This window comes from Psammomys obesus, unplaced genomic scaffold (assembly GCF_907164565.1).
Source record: "Psammomys obesus unplaced genomic scaffold, mPsaObe1.curated_primary_1811, whole genome shotgun sequence".
Classification (NCBI taxonomy): Eukaryota; Metazoa; Chordata; class Mammalia; order Rodentia; family Muridae; genus Psammomys; species Psammomys obesus.
In genome coordinates this window covers 24,640,959-24,652,430 of record NW_026590062.1, presented here as the reverse complement: position 1 = coordinate 24,652,430, position 11,472 = coordinate 24,640,959, and positions in this window count along the sequence as shown.

Genomic DNA, 11,472 nt, shown 5'->3' with positions numbered 1-11,472 from the left:
AACTTGCTTTGGTATTGTTATTCTATAGGTTTTTTCAACTAATAAAAGTATTTTTGGTCGAAGGCAACATTTTCCTCTCCAAGGTGTGGTGTATGCACTGTGGAATAGAGTCCCTCACTTTAGTGTACACTTCCTTTCTTTGGTCATAGCAGGTTTGTCTATATGATAGAGTTCATCAGTGTATGATGCTATAGAGCTGGGTGCTACTGAGCACTTCTGGTTCAGTTAACTTAGCGAAGCCACTGGGGAAGCCAAATACGAGAGCAAGAGAAGTGACTCGATGAAATTCATGGAAACAGATTGTTTTGCAAGTAGTGTAATGATTCTGATCATCAACCTTGAAAAGCAAATTAGAACAGGCAGATGAGTATTGAAAATTCTTCCAGTGCTCTGCTGTTGCTACTCTGCTAGCCAGGGCTCAGCCAGAGGCAAGGGAAACACACACTGTTTGGGGTTGACAAAGAAAACATCATTAAAGTGAATGTTTACATTGTATTTATTGAAGTGTTCAAAGTATATGTGTTGCCTTGTCAAGCAGCCTGCTGCTCTTCAGAGGATTAAAACTGCATGGCTGTGATAGTAAAAACCAGTTGCTCAGACATTGTTCAGACAGATGGCTTTTAAACAGAATAGTACTTTTGCTTGGTTTTTTTTTTGGGGGGGGTGTTTATTTTTATTTTATTTTTTTGTCTAAAAAAATCCAATTCAGGGTGAGGGACCCTCATTTACTCCTACACATTCTGCTTACTTCAAAGTCCTTTATGTAACTTTCTCTCAGAAACTACAAAGCTTAAGTGATGATTTTATTTCTTGGCACACCAAAAATAGGAAAACATGAAAATGATTACGAAATTACCAGCATGGCTGTCCAGTTGAGTATTCGTGTGTATCGGACATTTACTTCCAGATTAGGGATTCTTGGGAGCTACACTTACCTTGAGCTCCCTCATACAAACTAAATGAGAATGGAAGAGACTGAGTAACAAACATGCCACTCTGACATTTGAACGTTTAAATAAATGGTATTTGTACCAGTAACTTGGGCAAGTGGACAAAAATACACAGAGTTCAGTTTTACTTTGTTGTTTACTTTGCTGTGGTTTCTTGGTTTTTTGAGACAGGGTTTCTCTGTGTAGCTCTGGCTGACCTGGAACTTGCTCTGAAGTCCAGGCTGCCATCTAACTCGGAGAGTCACCCGCCTCCACCTCCTGAGTCCTGGAATTAAAGGTGTGAGCCACCGCTGCCCACCATTACTGATCTCTCTATTATGGCAAGATAAATCACTTTTCTATTGTAAATATAGTACATAGCATGTAACAGGGATTAATCGGGCTGTGGTCTGAGATAGCTCAGAAAAAATTGCTCCACAAGCATGAGATCCTGAGCTGGATCTCCAGCGCTGGTTTGACAACCAAGGTGTGATGGCCTGTGCCAACTCTAGAGAGGCAGAGACAGGCAGGTCCCTGCCAGTGAGGAGTCAGAAAACAAGGTAGAGAGCTCCTGAGGAACATTGCCCAAGGTTGACCTCTGGCCTCCAGGTGTGTGGCCACAGTCGCTTGCACACACATGAACGTGCACATGTGCACACACACAAAAGTTAAAGTACCATACGTTTCTGCATCCCTTAGGTGGTGGTGACTGCAAGCTCATTGTATAATCCCTTGTCAATTGCCTAAATTCTGTTGGACAAAGACAATTGTCTTCCCACTTAAAACAAGTCAACAATTGTTAGATGATATGGGTGTTTCCTGTGTGTATGAAAAGTTCATGTGTAAGCTGTGGTTCGATTGCATTCTGTACATTTCAGTTGTGCTCTGATTTCTGCCACCCTGAGAAGCTAGTGACATTTATGCCACCACTCCTCAGACTCACTACAGAGTATGTAGTCCGTAAAACTTAGTTAAGGCTACAGCCCTGGGACACTCCTGGCTTTGCTTCAGTGAACCTCAGAAATTCCCTTCTGTAACTTACTCTTCCAGAGAGACTGCTTTGTGGGCACCTCACTATTTTCCAGAGGCAAACCTGATTTGATCTGATATTGTATGATCAGGCAGGCACCGCCTTCCATAAAGCCACAGCTTTCATTCATCCTTGTATAATGATGAAACTGAGTTGCTAATATCTGAGAAATTTGTGTGATTATTTTCTCTGTGTGTGTGTGTGTTGCTAAATATGGAACAGAGAGCCTTATGCACATGCTAAGCCAGTATTCTACTAATGTTCCCAGCCCCCGTGATATTTTAAACATTTCTTTTAACTATAAGACCAGGGTGATAAAGAGAGAATAGTCCTTGAAGTCACAAAGGCTTGATTTCAAATCCTAATGCAGCTCTTTACAAGCTGGGTGGTCCTGGAGAAGTTATTTAACCTTTGTGGTCTTTGGTTTCTTGTTTCTTGGGGTAACTGTGAGCACTGAATGATACCAAGTTCGATGTGCATAAGTATTCAATGCCCATTCCTTTCTTTATCAAAGCTCTGTAACTGCCCTTCCATGGACCTGTCTGTCTTTAAAGGCCTGTGGTTTTGAGTATGCAGCTATATGTTATGTCGCAGGGACACCTGGTCAGCTGCTTCAGAAGAGCCTCAGAGTCAATAGAACAGCTGAAAACAGTCAGTGTGGGTGTTTTGTAAAGTTTCATCATGAATCATCAAACAGCTTTCACTCAAAATTCACATATAAGAAAAACAGTTTATTAAAAGCAAGGTTAAGTGAAAGTAAAATTTGTCCGCAGGAACACTGAACAAATTCAGTGATATGCCACACACTGTTAATGGAGCTTGGCTGATTTCTGGGGGGTCGGGGTCTTTACATTGTTTAAGGTATGTGTCATTCATAATGAATTCTGAGTAGAAGTGTCTGACAAGATGAATCACTATTAAACATGAATTGTCTATCAGGTAAAGATGACTATATTGTGAGTGGTCTATCATATTTATTGTGCTATATTGCACCCAACAGGGGAAAAAGTAAGATTAGACTAAGGTCTTGCTTTCCCAGAATTTAAAATCTGAAAGATCTAAAAATGTTTGAATGTACCAATGTACCAGTTATTGCCTCTTAGATCTTTTAGATGTTTGAAAACCAATTGACAAATGTTTGTCAGATGACCTGACATGATTTAATCAGACATTACTTGAGTTACAAAATTTACCTTCTAGAAACCTGTTTTTTTGTTTCAGAACAAAGGCATTTATGCTAAAAAGTAAATAGTAATCATAGAAAGGAGACTCTTTTGGGGCTAGAGAGATGGCTCACTTGTTAAGAGAACTGACTGATTTTCTAGGGGACCCGGGATCAATTCCTAGCACCAGTAGGGCAGCTCACAACCATATGTAGCTCCAGTTCCAGGGGATCTGACACTCTCTTATTGCCTCTAGAGGTAATGCTCAGACATGCTCACAGTACACAGACATACATGCAGGCAAAACACCCCAATGAGTGAAAACAAATAAATAGGATTCTTAAAAGAGACTTTAATTTGTGGGAAAGTGGATGAAACTGGAAATCATCATACTTGGAGAAAAAAGCCAGGCTCAGAAAGAGTTTTCTCTTGTGTGTAGAATCTGTACTTTAAAAGTACAAGACATGAAAGAAGAGGACTTGTTTGGGAGGAGGCAACACCAGTGGAAGGAGAGGACAGGCAAACGAGAGGCTGAATATGAAGTGCACAAAGTATGTACCTGGAAACGTCCAGGTAAAGCCCAGCCTTTCTTTACACTGAATGTCTTCTAATAATTTTTAAAATAGTAATGGCATAAATATTGAATAAAGGAATTTTTGTTTCCTCTAATTCTATCAACCCTTTCACCCAAATGAGCTCCATGCTGTGCTGTGCAGACGCAGATTCCCGGTAGCAGGAGATGCAGTCCTGTGTGTAGCATCTCTGCCTCAGCACCTGGTTCACTGACTTCTGAAAGTGGGAAAGGGAACGACTGGATCCCAAGGCTCAGGTGTGGCCCTCAGAAACCTCTGCTACAAGCCACTCCTGTCCACTCGGGCATTTCTTGGTGGTTATTTTGTTTTGTTTGTTGTTTTGTTTTTTGTTTGTTTGCTTTGGGGTCCTTGTTTTGTTTTTGGCTTTTGGGGTTTCTTTCGAGATGGGGTCTCACTGTGTAGCACTGGCTGTCCTGGAATTCACTATGAAGATGAGGCTGGCCTCGAACTCACAGAGGTCTGCCTCCCAAGTGCTGTGATTGAAGGCATCTGCCACTACCCCCAGGTTTGGTTGTTGTTTTGTTTTTGTATTTTTATCTCTTCCAGATACACTAGTCTTACATTTCCAATTCTAACAAGACTACTAATTTAAAAAAAAAAATCGTGTAAAGAAAAATGTTGAGTAACAGTTGAGTATTAGCAGTTCAGGGTTTATATATCTAATAGATATTGAAACTCAGGATGCACAAATGTGACCTAAGGACTTCATAGAAATAAAAGGCTGATGCTCAGGGAACCTGTAATAGAGAAAACCATCCTGCTGCCTAAGATTTACAGAGAAGCTTGGAGAGCGAGCGAGCAGCATAGTGAGGGGTGTACTCTGATGGGTTAGGCCAATCAGCGTTCAAATGCCATTCCTCTTCAAGCAGACCTTGGGCAAAGGGCTTGCAAAATAGTACTGTTACCTTGTAGCATGAGTGTATGGGTGAGATGAGGTTGCACATATTTGTGTTCATAGACTGAATTGGATGTAGGTCACATCATTTTTACATACCACATATTTTTATAATATTCTAATAAGCTAAGAAAAAAACAGATGCCAAATCTATATTGCAGCACATAGAATTTATATCAATGGCAAATAAGCTAACTAGTGTATGCCCAGACACAGAAAATGAACACAGGCTGGCTGTAGTGACACTTGCACATTCCCAGCTCTTAGAAGCTAAGATGGGAAAAATGAGTTTAGGGCTAGCTTGTACTCTGTATTGCACAGAAATATCCTACCTCACAAAAAAAGGAGTGAAAGAGTGAAAAGAGAAAGTGAAAGAAAAGAGTGAAAGAGAAGGTGGGGAGGGGGAGAAGATACAAGTGTATGCACACATGTATCCTTGTAACTTGTTTTGTAACTAGGAAGCTGAGAGCTGAATTCTCACCTTTATTAGGGTGTGAAGAGTCTTTTCTCCACACGTGGTCAGCAGCTTTTACACACTGTCTTCATCATACTATTCTAACTGACTTTCCTTCTGTCTGTCACAATATATTGTGTTCCATTTTGTGCTGCACTCTCGTCCCGGTTCTTGATGTTATACTACTCTGTGTTTACTGTAGTTTTCTAAAACTTTAGGATAAGGCTAAAAGGAATTGCTTTTACAAAAATTGGTATGAAGCCACTGATTGCTAAAGATCTAGGCGCAATTCAAGAGAGAAAACAGAGAAATTCAAATCTGATTTTATCAGGCAGTTTCCTGTCAGATATCTGATTGTGTTATATTCTTGCCCAAGCAGATACATGATCTGTCCATCCGGGCTCCACATCAAATATGTTTGACTGTTAACAGAGAGTGGCTGGGAGACCTGGGTTCCATCTCCAGAACATACATAATGTCCGTTGTGCTCTCACTCAAGCCCTGCAACTTGCTGGCCAACCAGCCTGTCCTAATAAGCCAGCCTTGGGTCCCAGTGAGAGATGCTGTCTCAAAAGAACAAGGTGAATGGCTCCTGACAAGGACACCCGAGGATGCCACATAAAACAACAAGCCCAAACCCACACGTACACACACACACAAAGAAACTTAAAAAAAATACAAGCTGGATATGGCAGTGCATATCTTTAATCCCAGCACTTGGGAGACAGAGGTAGGCAGATCTTTGAGTTTGAGGTCAGCTGGGCCTACAGAATGAGTTCTAGGACAGTCAAAGCTATATAGGCAGACCCTCTCTATATAGATAGGTTAGATAGATAGATAGATAGATAGATAGATAACAAGTACACATATATGTTTTCAAACACATGTCTTTCAGATTCATCTTCCCTAGACATAATTCCAGTATGGTTTCCCACAAAAGTACTTTTGCGGACCACTGCACAAGCTTTTGGAGCTACCTTGGAAGCAGTAGGGAGATAATGAGCCTTTATAACTTCCTCTTCCTTTAAGAAAAATTTATTTTGTAAAGGCATGTATTTAAGTGAGGTCAGAAGGCGGCTTGTAGGAATCAGTTCCCACCTTCCAATATATGGGTCCTGGGGGTCAAACTCAGGTTTTCAAACTTGGTGGTAAGCATCTTTACCCACTGAGCCATTCTGCCAGCCGTGGTTGGTTGTTTTTAAATAAATGTCAATAATAGGCACATTTAGTACATAATAATCCCACATGTTTCTAGAAGCAAAATATTTTTAATATCAGAATTCTCTTGGTATATAGGGCATAAAGATAAATTCTAAAAATAAAAATAGTACTTTGAGTGTCTTTTAACGAACGTACTTATTTTGACAGGAAAATTATAGCATTTGTACCTGGAGTGTATAGCCAATGCGTGAGGCTGCTTAAAACAGAGGAAATAAAAGCATGTTTGCACACATGTTTTTGTATTCTGATTTGAATGCTCTATGAAGAGAAACTAAGAATTATGTTTAATGGATCTTTCTTATGACGATCTTGTGGTTATTTGTGTTTCATGTTAAATATCTCCCGACATTTTTACTTCAATTATTTTTAGCTGCTCACCCACAAATGCTGTAAGGCTGACATAATTACCCCCTATTAATTCACAAAAGGTGTGTATTTACCATATATATATATATATATATATATATATATATATATATATATATATATTGCTTGCATGCTGCTTCTCTGACAAGACTTTTGAACACTCAGAAGATAAATTAATATTGTACATTGTGCGGCTCTTCTTGGTTGTCAACTTCACTATGTCTGGAATTGACTAAAACCCAAGCAATTGGGCACACCTGTGAGGGATTTGGGGTGGGGTGGATCCTTTGAGGTGGGAAGACCCACCTTAAATCTGGGCCACACCTTCTGGTGGCAGCCTCTATGAAGGACATGGAAAAAGGAAGCTTTTGCCTTTTACCTGCTTGTCCTCACACTGACAAGTTCGTCTATCCTCCTGCTAAGGCATTCCTTCACTGGTGTTAGAGGCCATTTCTTCAGGTTTCCAGTGTTTATCAAAGACCAGCTGAGACATCCAGCCTTGTGGAACGAAAAGCTATTCAGCTGGACTCAACTCAAGTTTCAAGATACAGCCAGTGTTGGACCAGCTGGACACAGCCTTTAAACCACTCTAATAGATCGTCTCTATATATACTATCAGGTAGTCTATCAGCTATGCTCCTTCAGAGAACCCTAACACAGTGGCACAGAAAACCCAGTAACCTAATGTCAATTTAACCAGTAAAGACAAAGTAATTACAGAAAATTATCATCTTTTAATGGAGTTAAAATGGAAGTGAAATTGGCATTTTATAGCTCATTGGCTTAGCAATCACATAAAAATTAAGTCAAAGTGTAGAGTATACTTGAAAAGTGGCAACTGGTTAATAAAGATCCATCTCTCGTTAATAAAGTCTAGAACTGAATGTACTAACAGCATACATACTAGTGTCATGCCTATGGTGGTTGGTGGCCATCACTTCCATAGGACAATAGGTTTCTTAGTAGTTATGGCAAAAGGGGCAAGAGTGAAAGCCAGAAAAGGAGTGTGGAGAACAAAGACTGTCTTTCGATAAATATGTATTTATGGGAGTATTTGTGGTGATCATTCTGTTACCAGCCAGGAGTGCTGGCATGCCACTCATCCCAGCACAACTCAAGGCCAATCTCAGGTAGTGACTTTCAGGATAGGCTGGGCTACAGAACAAGATCCTGCCACCTACCAAACCAAATCCCAAATCACGCTAGTTCCAATAGGGAATGTGATTACAGAATAAGGAAATATGCCAGCTTTTGTAATTCACATAAGTGTGTCTTAGAAACTAGAGGATTTATACCTAATATTGACTCATTACAATGATGTTATAATAACCAGTTAAGAGAATTTTAATACAATCAAAACATCTTGCAAATATCAGGACCATTTAGACAACTGTGCAATAGCACTGAGGTGACACTGGTCTTCAGCTATGTTTTAGTTTAAAACAAATGATTAGGTTTGCCTGCAGCACTCTTCTATTATAGAAGACCTGGTGTCTGCAATGAACTCTTTCTCTTGGTTGTCATAACAACTTAGAAGTAGCTCAGGTTCTGCTTCTTCATCTTTACAATCACCATCTCAGCTCTTGTGTCAAATATGCTTATTAAAAGTGAAATTCTGTTGCAATTTGGAGATAAAAAGTGCCCAGAAAGCAACCTTCAACACTGCTCAGAAGTTAGTTTCTTCTCAAAGGAGTGTTACAGCAGAGTCTGTGTGTGAAGATTCAACTGGCATTCTCCAAGCTAATGTATGTACAGAATACAATATTTACTAATTAAATTATTGGGATGTGCTATTAACTTGATTGTTGAAGCAGGTGGCTTGAAGGAGGATTATTTTTCCACTGGCATTGTTTGTAACTGCTGGCATATGGCAGTAGCAAAAACCAACGTACTACCTGGCCATGGCAGTGCTTGTCTTTAGACCCAGCTCTCGGGTGGCAGAAGCAGGAAGCTCTCTGTGAGTTTGACGTTAGCCTGGTCTACACAGAGAATGAGTTAAAGGCCAGTCAGGGCTGTACAATAAGATACTGTTTTGAAATAAAAAAAGAAAGTGGGGAAGGAAGGACTGAGAGAGGGAAGGAAAAAAGGAAGGGGGAGAGAGGGAAAGAAGAAAGGAAGAAGAAAGAGAAGGAAAGAAGGAAGGAACAAAAGAAGGAAGGGGAAGGGAAAAAAGAAAAAAGGGAGGGAAAGAAGGAAGAGGAAGGAAGGAAGAAAAAGCTGCTAATTTTTGGTCAATTTTATGATTGTGTTTAACTTCCTGGCGTGAAGACGGGATTACCCTGTATCCACACATTACCAACCGCCATCTCTGCTCCAAACATACCCTGCACTGTGTTAAGTGCCAGGTACACCCCCAGCGGAAGGCAGAGGTTTGCTGCCAGCATTCACTGGGTGAAAAGCAGACTCAAGGACACTCCAACCACTAAAATAACAATTCTTCAATCGCTGTGTTATCCAGATGCTTCCCAGCACCTTTATGCAGCATGATGAACCCCGTGACATGTCTCCCTGTTGACACTACGAAGACTTGTTTACTCATGTTTCTCGGCGGAAATTCCATTGTCCTTCGGGCATAGTCGGCCCTCAGCGGGGGTACTGTCTTAGTATCCACTCTGCTCTTTCCCCCAGGGCTCTCAGACTCCTGTACTCAAGAATTTCTGGTATGATGTCAAAGTTTCTGTGTCCCCAATAAAGTATCTGGAACTTTCTTATGTTCCAGCGTTCAGAAGATTTGCTCTGCAAATAGGATTGCAGCGTGGGTATCCTAGTTAGGATTTCTATTGCTGCAATGAAACACCATGACAAAAGAAGCAAGTTGGGGAGGAAAGAGTTCTTTCAGCTTACACTTCCACACTGCTGTTCATCCCCAAAGGAAGTCAGAACAAGAACTCAGGCAGGGCAGGAGTACACGAAGCAGGAGCTGATGCAGAGGCCATGGAGGGAGCTGCTTCCTGGCTTGCTCAGCCTGCCTTCATCCCAGGGATGGCACCACCTACAACGAGCTGGGCCCTCCCGCATTGATCACTAACTGAGAAAATGCCTTACAGATTGATCTCACGGAGGTGTTTCCTCAGCTGAGGCTCCTTTGTCTCTGATGACTCTAGCCAGTACTGGGAGGACGTAGAGCCCTGTGATAAAACTTTCGGGAATGGGAGTATTCTATATTGGGGTCTAGGGTCTCTGTGCTACTTCACCAGACTACATCTCTGACCCCCTATCCATCCTGCTCATATGGCCCATCCTGATAAGGTAACAATGAAAGTTACTTGTCTATGATTGCGGATGGGGAACATGGCTTGATGAATTTAAGGAAGCTTCTGTTTTGATGAGCATGGACTATCAAATCTTTTTAATGAATGACAGGTTCTCTATCTAGAACTAAAACACAAAAACCCTGATTCAAGCAGTGAGGGAAGCTGTTCATCTACATCACCTATGCCAATTCCCATACCTGAAGCAAATGAGAAATGACTAGGTGTGTCCTCCCCCACCATGTATCGTGTGTGTGTGTGTGTGTGTGTGTGTGTGTGTGTGTGTGTGTGTGTAAATGTACATGCTACAGCATCTGTTTGGATCAGAAGATAACCTACAGGAGTCAGTTCTTGCCTTCTACCATATAGGTTCTAGGAATTGAACTCATTACCAGACTTGGCAATGAGTACTTTTACGTGCAGGACCCCCCACTCCCGCTACTCTCCTCCTCACTATCTTATCTTCTTAAAATTATGTCTTTTATTGTCAATCTAGGTATCAAATTTTATTATTTGTAAGCCACATAATTTTTGAAGTGAGATTATTACTAACACAGAAGTGGCAGTGGCAGTGATTCTGGGCAGATCACAGCAGAGAGAAAAAAGGTAGTTACAAAAATCTCTCCCATATACTCTATGTCACAAAAATGTTAACAAATTGTACTGACAGATAACCACCCACTTATCATCTACAAGTCCCAGGCGCTGTTTCAGGCATGGGGGAAGGAGGCTAGAATAAAGACTCCTGTTATCGTGGAGTTTGGCATAAATGAATAATGGACAAATTGGACCTTGCATTTATTGACTCCCTGGGGCTAACAAAGAAAGAGGGCTAAAGAGTTTGGCATGGAAGGTGGGTGTAGGTTTTACAACACAAAGCATCATGGTCACAGAGATGAAGGATGGTGACAAAAGGCAACAGGGAGTCACCTGGCCATCAAGAAAAGAGCTGAAGACACAGCGCCTGCCCTTGCACTCAGAAGTGACCCAGTCAGTGCCTGCCTGCTACCCCAAGACATCAATCCCCCGCACAGCAGACAGTACAGTGATTCTGTTCTCAAACCCAGTGTCTTGATAGATACCAACACACTGTTTAAAATGTAATTGATTTGCATGCGTGCTCTGCTTGCTTGTCAGAGAGGGCATCAGATCCCATTATAGAGGAATTGTCGTGTGGGTGCTGGGACTTGAACTCAGAACCTCTGGAATAACAGCCAGTGCTCTTAACCATTGAGCCATCTCTCCAGCCTGATAAAAGCAGAAATACTATAAAACAACTGCTAAATTTTGTTTTTGTTTTTCAAGAAAGAGTTCCACTGTGTATCCTTGGCTGTCCTGGACTCACATTGTAGACCAGGCAGGCCTCGAATTCACAGAGATCTGCCTGCCTCTGCCTCCCCAAGTGCTGGGAGCACCACCATGCCCGGCAACTGCTGTAATTTTTACAAAACACTGGAAGTCCTAAACTGCATTGGTGAACCTACTTTCAGAAACAGAAAAGTCCACAGGACTGAAAGGTAATGGCGCTCAAAGCACTGCACCCGGGGTAGGATCAGAGTCTGCTGTTCAG